The sequence below is a fragment of the Sorex fumeus genome, unplaced genomic scaffold, assembly GCF_029834395.1.
Source record: "Sorex fumeus unplaced genomic scaffold, SorFum_2.1 ptg000078l, whole genome shotgun sequence".
Lineage (NCBI taxonomy): Eukaryota > Metazoa > Chordata > Mammalia > Eulipotyphla > Soricidae > Sorex > Sorex fumeus.
Window position 1 is genome coordinate 11050601 of NW_026606135.1, and position 14563 is coordinate 11065163.

General features: G+C 38.3%; 1 protein-coding gene across 2 annotated transcripts in view; it reads left to right on the plus strand.

Moving 5' to 3' along the window:
* Positions 1 to 14563, plus strand: part of PLCE1 (phospholipase C epsilon 1) — a 343363-nt gene that overhangs the window by 182796 nt on the left and 146004 nt on the right. The window lies entirely within an intron of this gene.

The following is a 14563-nucleotide window of genomic DNA, read 5'->3' on the forward strand; positions in this document are numbered from 1 at the left end:
CAAATCCAATTTGAATATCTTGACTTTGAGATACTGTTATATTCAAGTAGATTTTCCCATCAAAAAGGTCAATATGGTATCTGAGTGAAAGGTCAGAAATGGAATGTTAAATGTATAAGCCATCTGCTCACCTGTCATGGTTACAGCTCAGAGTGAACTTTTCTAGGACGAAAGAGAAAGATGAACAGAGAACAAAGACCTGTAGAGTTTATCCTGCAGGTTGCAAGACTGAGAAAACAGTAGATAACTGGAGAGGTAAGAGGAAAATCAACATAGTATGGTGTTATGAGCCTGGACTTGAAGAGGGTCGATGGTAGAGGGTTGGGAGTTGAAGATTACCAAGCTCCTTTATAAAACAACTCTATAGTCATTGTCATGCAATAAGTCAGAGTGTCCTCAGACCTATTATTAGTCATTTTAGCATAGCTATATTTTCCCGTTAAAAGTGAGGTTTTTTTGTTCTCCTTAAAGGCCATCAACTTAAACCATCAATCATACTTAAAAAAATATAACTTGGCAATTAAATGCAAAATTTCCTTCATTACTAAATAGTAAATCAGATAGATTGAATTCCTATTGTAATTGCTTAATGAGTCCTTAAAGTAATGTTTTAACAAATGAGTCATTTTGAATTTTATAGTCTTATAAACTCCAGCAGAAAAGGGAAATAATTTTTGGTTTGAGTATAAATTAATCCTTAGTAACCAAATTTTAATAAACGGAGAATAGCATGAAATTTGAATCTAACAGGTCATAGAAAGAATTTTTTATTAAATCAACATTACTTTTTTAATATAATAAATGGTTTCATAATATAAGCAATTTACTTGATGCATATTTTTTCAGATGGAGGACATACCCTGCTACAGTAAAATTCTTCTTAGGAGACAAATTCTGTTGGTTAATTGCATAAAGATGGTATTTGAGAAGAAGCGTCTACTGAGTTTCCTCTCCCACATAATGGGAGTTATCTTCTAATGACTACCTTAAAGCCTCCCTAGCTACTTATAATGTGAATATTAAGGCAAGTTATTTACCCTCTCTGAATTTTCTCAACTCTAAAGTACTTAGGCCAGAGCGTTGCTGGTATTAATTAGTAGACACTTAGGCCAGAGAGTTGCTGGTATTAAACAGTAGACATGTAAGTAAAATGTCAGCAAATAATGCTGATTATCATGATAGTTGGCTTTTATGGGCAAAAATCACTCTTTTCCCAGGTACATATGTGTTTTAATATTTTTTGCTTGGTTGTGTTTTTTTTTCCTGACTTTGGTTGGATTTTGTTTTGTTTTGTTGTAGTGTTAAGGATAAAAAATCCAGGGCCTCCAGCCACACATGCTAGGGGAAAAGGCAGCTCAGATAGAGAAGGGAACACCAAATAAAGGGTGTTGGGAGGATCCTCCCAGGATGGGAGATACATGCTCAAAGTAGACTGTAGACCAAACATGATTGCCACTCAGTGCCTCTTTCGCAAACCACAACACCCAAAAGAAGAGAGAGAACAGAGGGAAATGCCCTGCCACAGAGGCAGGGTGGGATGGGGAGGATGGTGATGGGAGGGATACTGGGATCCGTGATGGTGGGAAATGGGCACTGGTGGAGGGATGGGTATTTGATCATTGTATAATCGAAACTCAAGCACAAAATTTTAAGTCTACAACTGTACCTCATGGTGTCTCACTAATAAAAATTAAAAAATAAAATCCAGGGCCTCATATCTTCAAGGCATAGCCCCTACCACTGGGCTACATCCCTAACCTTCACATGTTTTTTTCTCATTCACTTTGACCTTCTCATAATCTGCTATGGATGATATTTCTGCAATAACATGTTCTAAAATCATATTAACTCACACTTGTTTTCTTTTAAATTACAGAGCTATTTTAATCAATATACACATCATCAAGGGTTAGAAATGTGATTATAATAACAAACAACAGTAAAGAGTACATGTACAGCATGAATTTTTTAAATATATATTTTCTTTCTTTAAAAAAACATAATTCTTAAAAATATCAGAGTGTTTGTGGCTTGAAGTCATGGTTACAGTGACGTCTCAGTCTGCCATCTGTTCTTGTCCAATGTACAGGTCCAAGTTAGGGACAAAAACTGCAAATACAAAATAAATGTCCTGTGTTCTGGTACAAATCTCTTCTCAGACTGTACTTTCACATGTAATATACTAATGTCAAATTAATGTCTGCTTAAATATTGAAATCAATAAGACACATTATTAAATAGAATAATTAGAGATCAGCCACAGGATCATCTCAATAGGTGCAGTAAAGGCTTTCAGCAAAATTGATAATATCATAATAAAAATAGTTTTCAAGCAAAGAATCAAAGAGAACTCCCTTTACCGAATAAAGTGATTCTATGAAAAATTCACAACTAACTTGATGCTTTTGGGGTGTTGTTTTGGTTCGGGTTTTGCTTTTTGGAGGGACCAAACCAAACTGTGCTCAGGACTTGTTCCTGGCTTTGCACTCTGATTTTGTGTGTGTGTGCATGTGTGAGTTCGCTTCTGGTAGGTTCAGGGGACCATAATGTATGCTGAGAATCAAACCCAGGTCAGCCGTGAGCATGACAAGCACTTTACCCACTGTGCAATCTTTCTGGCCCCAATACTTAATGGTAAAAATCCCACTCTTCTAAGATAAGGAATCAAACAAAATTATCCATTCTCACCTTACCACTTCTACTTTTTTTTTATTGCATTTTATTGAGATTGCAGTTAGGACAGGCAAGAAAAGGAGACAAAAGCCATCAGGTTTTAAAAGGAAGAAGTAAAACTTTCTGTTATCATATAGCATTACCTCATATATTGAAAATCCTAAGGAAGACATTAAAACTCTAGAAGAGTTAATAAATTATTTATTAACTCTAATAAATAACTAAATTATTTATTAACACACACATGCACACACACACAAAATTATTTCAACAAGTTTGCAGAATACAAGCACAGTTGCATTTGTATATGCCAGCTGTGAGCAATCCAGAAGTGAAACTAAGAAAACAATTCCATTTACAATAGTAACTAAAACACATCATAAAAATATACCAAAACAAGTACAGGGTTCATTTGCTAAAGACAAAACAACAGGAGCCAGAGTGATAGTTCAGTGGCCCTCCATACAGCAGGCTCAGTTTCAATCCCTAACACCCTGTATTATCCCTGGAGCCTGCCAGGCATGATCCCTGAGTACAGAACCAGGATCTTCTAGCACAGAGCCAGAAATAACCCAGAGCACAGCAGGCTGTGGCCCCCGAACAAAAAACTACCAAAAAAAAAAAAAACCTTGAACACACACATGCACACACACACAAAATCAAACAGCATTGCTAAAAGAAATTCTAAAATACTTATGTAAATGGAAAGCCATCCTGTGTTCATGCATTGCATTAAAAGACTAAGTATTATTAAGATGCTAGTATCTTTTCCAAATGATCAACTGATTCAGTAAAAACCCTGACAAAATTACAGCTGCCTTTTTTTCCTCAGAAACTGCATGCTGATTCTAAGATTCATATGGACTTTCACAAAACCCAGGATAAAACAAAATAATTTTGAAAGGATTAAGTTGGAAGACTCACACTTCTGATTTCTAAACTTATTGCAAAACTATAGTGATCTAAACGTTGACATACATAAAAACAGAGCAATGAAATGGAATAAGAGTTTGGTCAAATAATTTTTGATGAGATGTCAAGTACATTCAATGGTAAGAGGACAAGCCTTTCAACATATGATGCTAAAAAATTGAACACAAAAATTTTAATTTTAACTCTTACCTAATAAAAAATATAAAAATTAACTCAAAATGTACAAGAGACCTCTCAGTATTAAGACATAAAATCATGTAGCATCGTGTTAATCTTTTCTACATGGGATATTTTTCCATCCCTGGTAGGAAAGGATTTATTGGATATAACATCAATGGCACAGACAGACAAAGAAGAAATAAACAATATGAACTTCCATAAAATTAAAACCTTCAGTGCATCAAAGAACACCGTGAATAGAGTAGAAAGGCAGCTCACAGAGATGGATAAAATATTTATGTATCATAGATATTAAGTTTATAACAAATAAATTATAGAATTTATATAAATATATATAAATTCAGAATATATATAAATAAATGCAGAATGTGTATATAAACTTTAACCAAAAAAAATCCAAAAAAAAAAGTATTTGAAAAATAGGCAAGGTCAGAGAGATGGTTCAGAAGGTAAGGTAAGGTGAGGTACCTTGCTTGCAACCAAGCAAGGTTTGATCCCGGGCACCCTATATGGTTGTCAGTGGTGAGCCCTGAGCACATAACCAAGAATAATCCTTGAGCACAATTGGATATGCCCCCTGCCCCCCTCCAAAAGCAAAAACTAAACCAAAACAAGACCGAAAAAGCATCAACTTAGTTACCAGGTGTAACCCTGTAACCTGGAAATAAAATGTAAGCAAAGGACTGAAAGTATTTCTCAAAAGATACTCAAATGACTGATAATCAATTTAAAAGATGTTTATCATCATTAATTATATGCAACTCAAAACCCTAAAATATACCACTTTACCACATACTAATAGGGTGAATGTAAAATGCTTAAGAAAAACAAATGTTGATATAGATATGGAGATGTTAGAACTCTATAAAATGCTGATGGACTGCAATTGTTTGTTCATTGCAGCACTCTTTACAATAGCCAGAATCTGGAAAAAACCTGAGTGCCTGAGAACAGATGACTGGTTAAAGAAACTTTGGTACATCTACACAATGGAGTACTATGTAGCTGTTAGAAAAAATGAAGTCATGAAATTTACATGCAAGTGGTACTACATGGAAAGTATCATGTTAAGCGAAATGAGTCAGAAAGAGCGGGATAGACACAGAAAGATTGCATTCATCTGGGGAACATAAAGCAACAAAATGGGAGACTAATACCCAAGAATAGCCGAGATAAGTACCAGGAGGTTCACTCCATGGCTTGGAGGCCAGTCACATGTGCTAGGTGAAAAGGAAGCTCAGATAGAGAAGAGAGCACCAAATAAAGGGTGTTGTGAGGATCCTCCCAGGGTGGGAGAAGCATGCTGAAAGTAGACTATAGAGCAAACATGACTGCCATTCAATGCCTCTCCTGCAAAACACAGCACCCAAAAGAAGAGAGAGAGAACAAGGGGGAATGCCCTGCCACAGAGGCAGGGTGGGACGGGGGGGGGGGGGCGTGAGAGGGATGCTGGGACCCGTGGTGGTGGAGGATGGGCACTGGTGGAGGGATGGGTACTTGATCATTGTATAACTGAAACCCAAGCACAAAAATTTGTAAGTCTATAACTGTACCTCATGGGGTTTCAAAAATTTTTAAAAAACTAAAAATGCTGATGGAGATATAAATTGGTAGATCCACTGTGAAAAACAATTTGGGAATTCCTAAAAAATAAAAGCCAACCAAAAAGTTAATATATTGTTTAGCAATTCTATTTCTAATATTAATCCAAATGTCAAATAATAAGCAGTTTTGCATATACATAAAATAATAGTAGCACTGTAGCACTGTCCTCCCGTTGTTCATAGATTTGCTCGAGCGGGCACCAATAATGTCTCCATTGTGAGACTTGTTAACGTTTTTGGCATATCGGGGAGCTTGCCAGGCTCTGCCTTGCGGGCGGGATACTCTTGGTAACTTACTGGGCTCTCTGAGAGAGACAAACGGGTCTGCCGTGTGCAAGGCAAACGCCCTACCGCTGTGCTATCACTCCACCCTCATATATACTAAAAAATTAAAATAAAAAACTATAAATTATTTAATATTCATTATTATAAAAATTATATAAAAGTTTAAAAAATAAGTCATAGGAAAAGTTGTAAAGTTCTGCAATTGAGAAAAAAGAATGCCAAGCCACTCAGTCATCCCAGATGGAACAATTTCCAGGCCGAGAATTCTGGGGCCTTCTCAAAATAAGGATGGGGAGATTTTCCCCCACAGCCTACCCCACAACTGAAAGGCCCAGCACGCCCTACCCACATCCGCATCTTCCGTCACAGAAATGGCCTTGCGCCACAACTGAATCTCATCAAGTCACCAAGCCACCAAACTGTCCTAGCTCCATTGCTCCTGGAGCGGGGTGCCAGATGCCTCCAAACTTCACATTACTGAAAACTCAGTAGGAGCACAGCAAATGTGATGGGAAGTTTGCACAAAAGTCCACTAAGTTCAGTGAGCAAATACAGTAACTAACACAGAAGGTTCAATTAGCAACAACCATCTCAGTAAGTCCTCAGATAATTACTTTAGTAACACCATTGTGAGATACAACAATTATCACAGATTGACTTTCATTGATCTATTTTTATCATTTCATTTGCCACGTTGTTATAAGCAATATAAAATAAATTTGTTTGTGCCTGCTGAGGGTTCCAGCTTGGTGTGTGGGTGAGGAACAGAAGGCATGGTGAAGGGAAGGCCACAATGTTGTTGGAATATTGAATGCCTGAAACAACTCTATTAGGGACAGTTTTGTAAATCACAGTATAATTTGTATCACTTGTCACTTGTCATCTCGTTGATCTTCGATTTGCTTGAGCGAGCGCCAGTAACATCTCCATTCATCCCTGTCACGTGCTACATTAGCCCAATGACATCTGCTCGCTCCAGGAACACAAAGAGCCTCAAACCATTTGTTCAGGGTTTTGATGAAGAAGTCTGACCATCTCATAGGTGGGTGGCCACGCGTCTTTTGACATCCCGTGGAATCCAGTCAATAACAGCTCTAGTCCAGCGGTCGTCTCTAAATCGCATTATATGTCCGTAATATGTAAACAAAAGTGAACATACTATATAATTCAGTTATATAAGATATAAAAAATAAATAAGCAAATCCACAGAGACAGAGGGTACATTGGAGTGCAGGGAACAAGGGAAATTTGTTACTAATGTGTAGGAGGGAGACAAAAGTGTTCTAAAACCAATGTGGTAAGAGTTGTACAATTCTGTGAATATACTAAAAACCACTGTTGTATGCTCTCAAAAATGAACTTTTTAGTATGTGAACTATATCTCAATTTTAAAAACAGAAGAGCATAAATCACTCAGAAATATTTCAGCATAAAAATATTTAACTGAGATCTTGTTAGGGTTTGTGGAGAATGCAAAGCTAGAATTTATCTGAGTATTCTGTTCAAAGAAGGGAGAGATACAGAGTTAGGAAGAGAAAGTTGGGGGCTTGGAGCATCACCTGTAAATCTGCACTACAATCTGTGAAAAGATGGTATGGGCATTTCTTTTTGTATGAATAAAGAAGCATCACTGGGGATCTTTAAAATATCTTTTTATTATGGTGAGCACTACACCAAAGGGTACAAATTGCAGGTTATTAAAACAAAGCAAAAGTTTCCAAAGCAAGTTTGATCTATGACTGAAGTTTTCCCATCTGGCTTCTAAGATGAAAGACGACAGGGTTGCTTCTTCTTTCAAATGATATATTGAGGGTCATGATAAAAATGGCTAACTCCTGAGATTTGGTTTTGAACTGAACATTTAACATGAATTTTCACTTAACTCCTCACTACCTCTATGACATAGTTGTAGAGAACTTGATCCAAGACAGTGCCTGAACTGCAACAGCCCCACATTTGTGGCTCCTGAGCACTCAGAGCCAATGGATTACACTGTTGGTTCTCCTGTTTCTTTCCCTAAAGGGAAGATTAGCCTTAAATGTCTGCAGTGCCTGTGATTTTCATTGCACCCAGCGGGTGGGGGTGAGAGGGATGCTGGAGTGAAGAAGGAATGTCTGAACTGGAAGTTGGAGCTCAGGATCTAGTCAGACTTTGTCACACATCAGCTCTGTGGTTTTAGACAAAGTGCATAGTTGAGATGTCTGATTTATAAAATGTGGACATTTGTCCCCAAGTATCCTGTAGTGTCTTTCATTTCCAGCATTCAGTCTTCCTCCAGTCTTACTTGCTATAGCATTGTCCTTCCCTTATTCATCGATTTGCTCAAGTGAACCCAGTAACATCTCCATTGTGAGATTTGTTGTTACTGTGTTTGGCTTATCGAATACGTCACAAGTAGCTTGCCAGGCTTTGCTGTGCGGGTGAGATACTCTTGGTAGCTTGCCGGGCTCTCCGAGAGGGACGCAGGAATCGAACCTGAGTCGCCAAGGTTGGCCGTGTGCAAGGCAAATGCCCTACCCGCTGTGCTATCGCTTCAGTCATCCAGTCTTACTTATCACTAAGAAAACAACTGATTTGAAGTTGTATGGAGAACAAAAGGAATCAAAACCTTCCAGTCACTGTGGGCTGATAATTTGTGGAGTCTGGGCTTTGGTGTCAGAGTGATATAACTCTGGACCCATCCCTCATCCCAGAGCAATGTCAAGCAGTTCTCTAACCCCTGTTAGAGAATAGAAGGTAGAACTGTCTGCCCAGAATGGTTGTGAGGACTGAGTGAGATCTCTATAGGGAGCTCTGTAATTTCTAGAACTTAATAAATGCTGGGTTATTCTATATTATTTAATAATTTAATAGTTATTCTGTTGTACTTAAATTTTACTGTTATTGGTTACTGAGCATAATAAAAGATTACACACAACCTCTTCTTGATAATTAGTCTCTATTTAAGAGGCTCAAACTCTAGGTCAGATTCTAGGGTTCAGGTGGCTTGCTTAAGTTCGGTTCCACAACTATTCACATCTCTTAGGTTGGCCAACCAGAAAGGTACTACTGGATAAAAGAGCATTATATTGTCACCAATGCCCCAAGTTCCCTCCTGTTCACTTTGAATCAGTGATAACATGTTTCTGTAATAGAATGATACATTATTACTATTTACTATATTATGTTGGAAACTTGTTTTGTTTACCTGAAGTAATCAGGAAAGGGTAGTGAGATATACGGATAAAACAGTCATTTATGTGCTATGATAGAAAACAAAGTATGCTCCCGAGAAATTTTTCAGTATGTGTGAAGAGCTTCTCTGTCTTTATTATTAAATGACATAAAGATTTATTTACAATACTCCATCACTGTGTTGTTCCTGATGATTAAAAAAATTGTAAATATAACACTACTAAAGATCCCTAAAAATGATAGAATAGTAGATTTAGAGTTAAATAAATATGCAATAGATAATAAATTTGTAAGTGTTATCTGATCCTAAATTTTTAAACATGTATGTATTTATAGAAAAACTATGAACTACCCCCCTCCCAAATAAATTAGTAAGTTATACTGAGTGCAGGATTATTTCACAGTGAGCTTATCTTCCTTTGGAAATAAGTCTAAAGAAATTATTTTTTATTAATGAGGAGTTGCTCTATTTTTTTATCCTTTGCTGCTTTACAGTGAACTATTTTCTCTGAAATATGGTTTAATTCCCAGCCCAGGACTATTAGTACTTTCTTTTTGTTAAGTACTGGCTTGGAAATAATGTGCTTCATTGATTTTGTGAACTCACCATTTTCATGTAATATTGAGGAGAGGCTAGACATGTTTTTTGCAACATTGATTTGTACTCTGAAAACCAATAGCAGATAATGAGAAAAAATCTCCAATTGAGTGACCTTTCTCTAAACCCATCACCTATGTGTTGAAAACAATTTTCAGCTCTGCCTGAGATTTTGTAAGCCAAACTCTGAGTCTTTTTGTTGTGATTGTGGTTTCCTGGGGGTGCGACGCCACTGTGGAATTGCTTCTGGATCTAGGCTGAGGGATCACTTCTGGCAGGGCTTAAGGAACCATATGCGGAACCATGCAAGTCATGAAAGATAATGCTTCAAGAGAGGAACTATGTGGCAAGTTCTCCTTTTTTTTTTTATAATTTATTTCTTTATTGAATCACTGTGGGAAAAGTTACAGAGCTTTCGGGTTTAGGTCTCAGTCATGTAAATATCAAACACATTTCCCTTTACCAATACTTATTTTTAACCGCAAACCCCAATAGAACCCCACCTCCCACCCCTCCCAATTCCTGTGAGGCAGATGAGTTCTAGTTAATACTCTATCTACTTTGACTAGATACATTGTTTTTTTTTTCAATTTTTTTTTTCTTTTTGAGTCACACCCGGTGATGCTCAGGGGTTACTCCTGGCTTTGCACTCAGGAATCACTCCTGGCAGTGCTCGGGGGACCATATGGGATGCTGGGAATCGAACCTGGGTCGGCCGCGTGCAATGCCCTACCTGCTGTGCTATTGCTCCAGCCCGACTAGATACATTGTTTCGATAAAAGATGCACAATTATTATTTAGAGTTTACGACCCCCCCCCCCCCCCCACCAATCAGACATGCTGAAACAGCGTTGGAAATGATTTGCTTTCTACAACTTGGTTTAAGAATAAAATGATGTCGCGAGGCCGCAATAGCGCCACGCGGTTTTGGATTTCTGCTATTTTACTTATTGACCCTGGAAGAATTTCTATTAAAAGTTGATAGTTAAGAGATTGGTTTCTGTGCCCTGGAGTCGTGGCCGTGCCGGAGAGCCGCTCGTGGGGGGCAGCTGGCGACCTCGGTCGGGTGTGAAGGACGGCCCATTACGCCCCCCTTCCCATGAGGTCCCTGCCGCCCCCACCCGCGGCTCAAACCTGCTGTCCACAAGGCTCCCGTGCGGCCGCCATCTTTCTTTCCAGAGAGCTCTCCTTAAAGTTTTATCTTTGTTAGATAGATGGATCTGTGCTAAGGTGCCATCAAAAATTAATGCAATGTCATGTTCTACTTCTTGTTATAGCCAGATCCCTATTAGGTAGAGTCCTGCATGACTCTCCAATCTGCTCTCACCCTATTCAGAAATAGAGTGAAAATGAAATGGAAAAGATGTTGTGTTGGGTATGTGGGTGTGGATGTGGGTATAAAAAGGAGACAGACTCAGCCAGAAATCAAAGGAATCCATCACCCCGGCAGATAATCCCTCAAAGAATTGACCATAATAGAGAGAAGACCTTTGTGCTCAGTGTAGTAGTTTGAATTATACTCATCTCTTTGTAGGGTGTCTTTAGGCTAATTGTTTGACATTTCTGACATCTGTTTTATCTTCTCTAGACATCACAATTTCCTTTTAAGGTTCTTTGTATGAATTAAAACTTCATGCAAAGGACTAATATATGGTGAGGAGTAAGAGCTCAGTGAGTGGTTATTGATATGTGATATGCCTAAAAAGAATTAGGCTAATGAAACCCAAATACTCCTCTGTAGTTAAGTTTTGAAAATTTTATCAGAAAAACTTGAAAGCACTAGCATTCTGGATAATAAATGCTATGTAATACTGCACCTTCTCCCTCCCATGATTTCCCGTTTCTCTACCCGAATCATAATATTATCTGTCTCCTCCCCTAAGATGTTCTATATGAGTAAGATCTTTGCTTGTTCATTAAATTATAGTGTCAGTATAGCCTGAAACAAAACTGGCATAAGATAGGCATTCAATAACTGGAGAAATTAATTTGAAGTTTGGCTTTCTTAAGCCCATTCTGGTGTAATGGCAACTAATGAACCAGGATTGACTTGAGTATTTAGCAGCACTGGGCTAGGAGCCAGAATCTTCTGTCAGCTCTTGTCAGTTCCAGGCTTAAGCATGCCACCGTTTCTTGGGCAAGTCACTTAGCAATTTAATGCAAACTTTGTAAGAAAAAGCAAACAAAAAATAATAACTTACATTAGCCATGCATATCTGTCATGACTCTCACATTATTCATGATATTAGGTGAGATTATCTGGTAAATTTTAGATTTTCATCGGAAGCACAAGAACATCCATTGACTTTAGTTTTGATAGGGACTGAAAAGTAAAAGGGTATAAGTGGGAAGTGGTGATAAGGAGCCTCTTGATGGAAGAGGGGCGTGGACCTGAACTAGTATTTCTAAATGAGAGCTCCCAAGAGTGTGGTGGGAATTCTGGAGGAAGGAGTTCCAAAAAGGCTCTGTACCCTAGGGCTCCAGGTGAACAATTGTTAAGGAAACATAGTCATCAGTTAGAGGCTATTCTTAGAGACTTTTGGACTACACAGTTGTGGGCAGCCACTGTAGACGACAACTTACAGATAAAATTGGCTTTCTGATCAGTGATAAGGAAAAAGGAACAAAAAATGATAGAAGGAATTTGGAATCATTTTGAGAGAAGAGCCCTTCCACAGCAGCATCCAAGGGAAACTCAGCCTGTATTTCTCTCCCTCAAGGCCAGGCAACCTAGTGTTCCTCCATCCAGATGTGTGTTCCTTTTGAGAACGATTATCTTGCTTATGCTGGGAAACTAGGGCCACTTTGTTTACTAGTGTTATAAGGAACAGGTTTCTTTTTCTTCTTTTATTCCATTTCTTTAGGTCTCCTTTGTTGCCATTTTCACCAGCCATTAGACTCTTCATTCATTGTAAAAGCATGTGATTTATATCTTAGTATAAATTGCAGTTTATAATACTTTATCTGTCTTACTTTATTTATATATTTTATATTCTCTCCTCTCGCATTAGAAGAGCAGTTGTTTCACAGAATTTGGGATTTACTTTAATTTCCTTCACAGAACCCTATAGTTTGAAATCATGTCTTAGTGGTTACTTCTAAGAAGAGTTCCTGTATCTTGTGAGTTCCGTTGTACGAAAGTTGCTATTATTCAGAGCAGTCTGAATCTATATTGAGGTAGCATATTTAATCAATTTTTAGAAAATTCCGTCATGTTTTAAGTTATAAAGTGAGGAAATATAGAACCAGAGCAATATTACAGTGGTAGGATGTTTGCCTTGTACACAGTCAATCTGGGTTCGATCCGGCACCCTATACTGACCCAGTTCCCAAAGCCCTACCAGTAGTGATCCCTGAGTGCAATGGTAGGAGTAAGTCCTGAGCCAGATATATCCCAAAAACGAGCAAAAAAAGTGAAGAAATGCAGGGTAGATTTGAGAATGTATTCTAATTATTTTTAAAAAGCCCAAGAAGAACCAAATACAATTCAGTCATTTTTGGTTTTTGCTTTTCTTGGTAGTCTGATTCAAAAGATAGATTTAAGTGCTTAGGATAAAAAATTGCACCAATTACTAATCTGTTCTAGTTTTAAAATAAAGTGGAAATATTAACTTGGATCACTTGTATCACTTGTATCACTCATCATCCCGTTGATCTTTGATTTTCTCAAGCAGGCACCAGTAATATCTCCATTTGTCCCTGTCATGTACTAGTGTAGCCCAATAGCATCTGCTCACTCCAGGAACATGAAGAGCCTCAAACTGTTTTTTCAGAGTTTTGACGAAGAAGTCTGACATCTCGTAGGTGGGTGGCCACATGTCCTTTTGACGTCCCGTGGAATCCAGTCGGTAACAGCTCTAGTCCAGTGATCATCTCTAAATCGCTTTACGTGTCCGGCCCATCTGATTTTCAGCACGTTGGCAAACTAGACAGCGTCCTTGATTCTTGATCGTCAACGGAGGTCAGATCTCCGGTTTCCTTCTCTCACTTGAGTAAAATGTGATATTCCAAGCATAGTTCTTTCTATTCCTCTCTGGGATACCCGAATAGCATTCTCATCCTGTTTTCGTAGGGCCTAGGTCTCTGAGGCATATGTTAGTGCAGGAAGAATAATGGAGTCAAAAAGATGAGCCCAGAGCCAGAGGTTCTTTGTCTTCTTAACAACTTCTTTGATGCTCTTGAAGGCTGCTCTCTTCCTCCTGTGCAGTTCTGGCGCCAAGTTGTTCATCGTGTTGAGTTCTCGACCCAGGTACACATAACTGTTGCATTTGGAGATGTTTGTTCCATTGAGAGTAAATAGAACATAAGGGACTAGCTCGTTTTTCATGAACATAGTCTTGGTGAGATTCAGCTGCAGTCCGACCTCTCCACACTCACAGTTGAAGTTGGCCAGCATCTGTGCTACTTGGCTAAATGTTTGGCATTATTAGAACGATGTCATCAGTGAAGCAGAGGTCATGTAGTTGCTGACCGTCTATCTTCACTCCCATTTCTTCCCATTCCAGTCGTTGTATGACGTTCTTGAGGGTGGTACTGAAGAGTTTCAGTGAAATGATATCACCCTGCTGAACCCCCCTCCTTATGTCGATGATCGCTTCCTTGTAGAATGGTGAGATTCTGGTGGTGAATCCATAATATAGCTCGCAGAGAATCTTAATGTGTTAAGTTTGAATGCCCTGTTTGGCTAGGGCTTCGATGACCACTTCAGTCTCAAGAAAATCAAACGCCTTCTTTAAATCGATGAACATTAGACAGAGCAGCATCTTGGACTCTCGCAAAACCTCAATGAACTTGGTCACCATGTGGATATTGTCGATCGATTAATTTGGATACTATAAATTTTCATGAGACAAAATGCATTTTTATTGGAGTACATTGAAAACAAGCTTTGATTTTCATCAGTGGAGAAGAATACGGCTTAGACCTTAAAGCTTTCTCTTCATAATTTATTATGAAATGTCACTGAATTTCTTAAAAATAGAGCAATTTAATTAAATAGCAAGTGTCACTTGTAACCTTTTCTGAGCCATGTTTCAAAGGCTATTTAAGAGAAGGTGAATTGAGAAAACATCTGAGCCCAGATCTTCAACAGAGATGCCCAGACAGGCTGGTGATC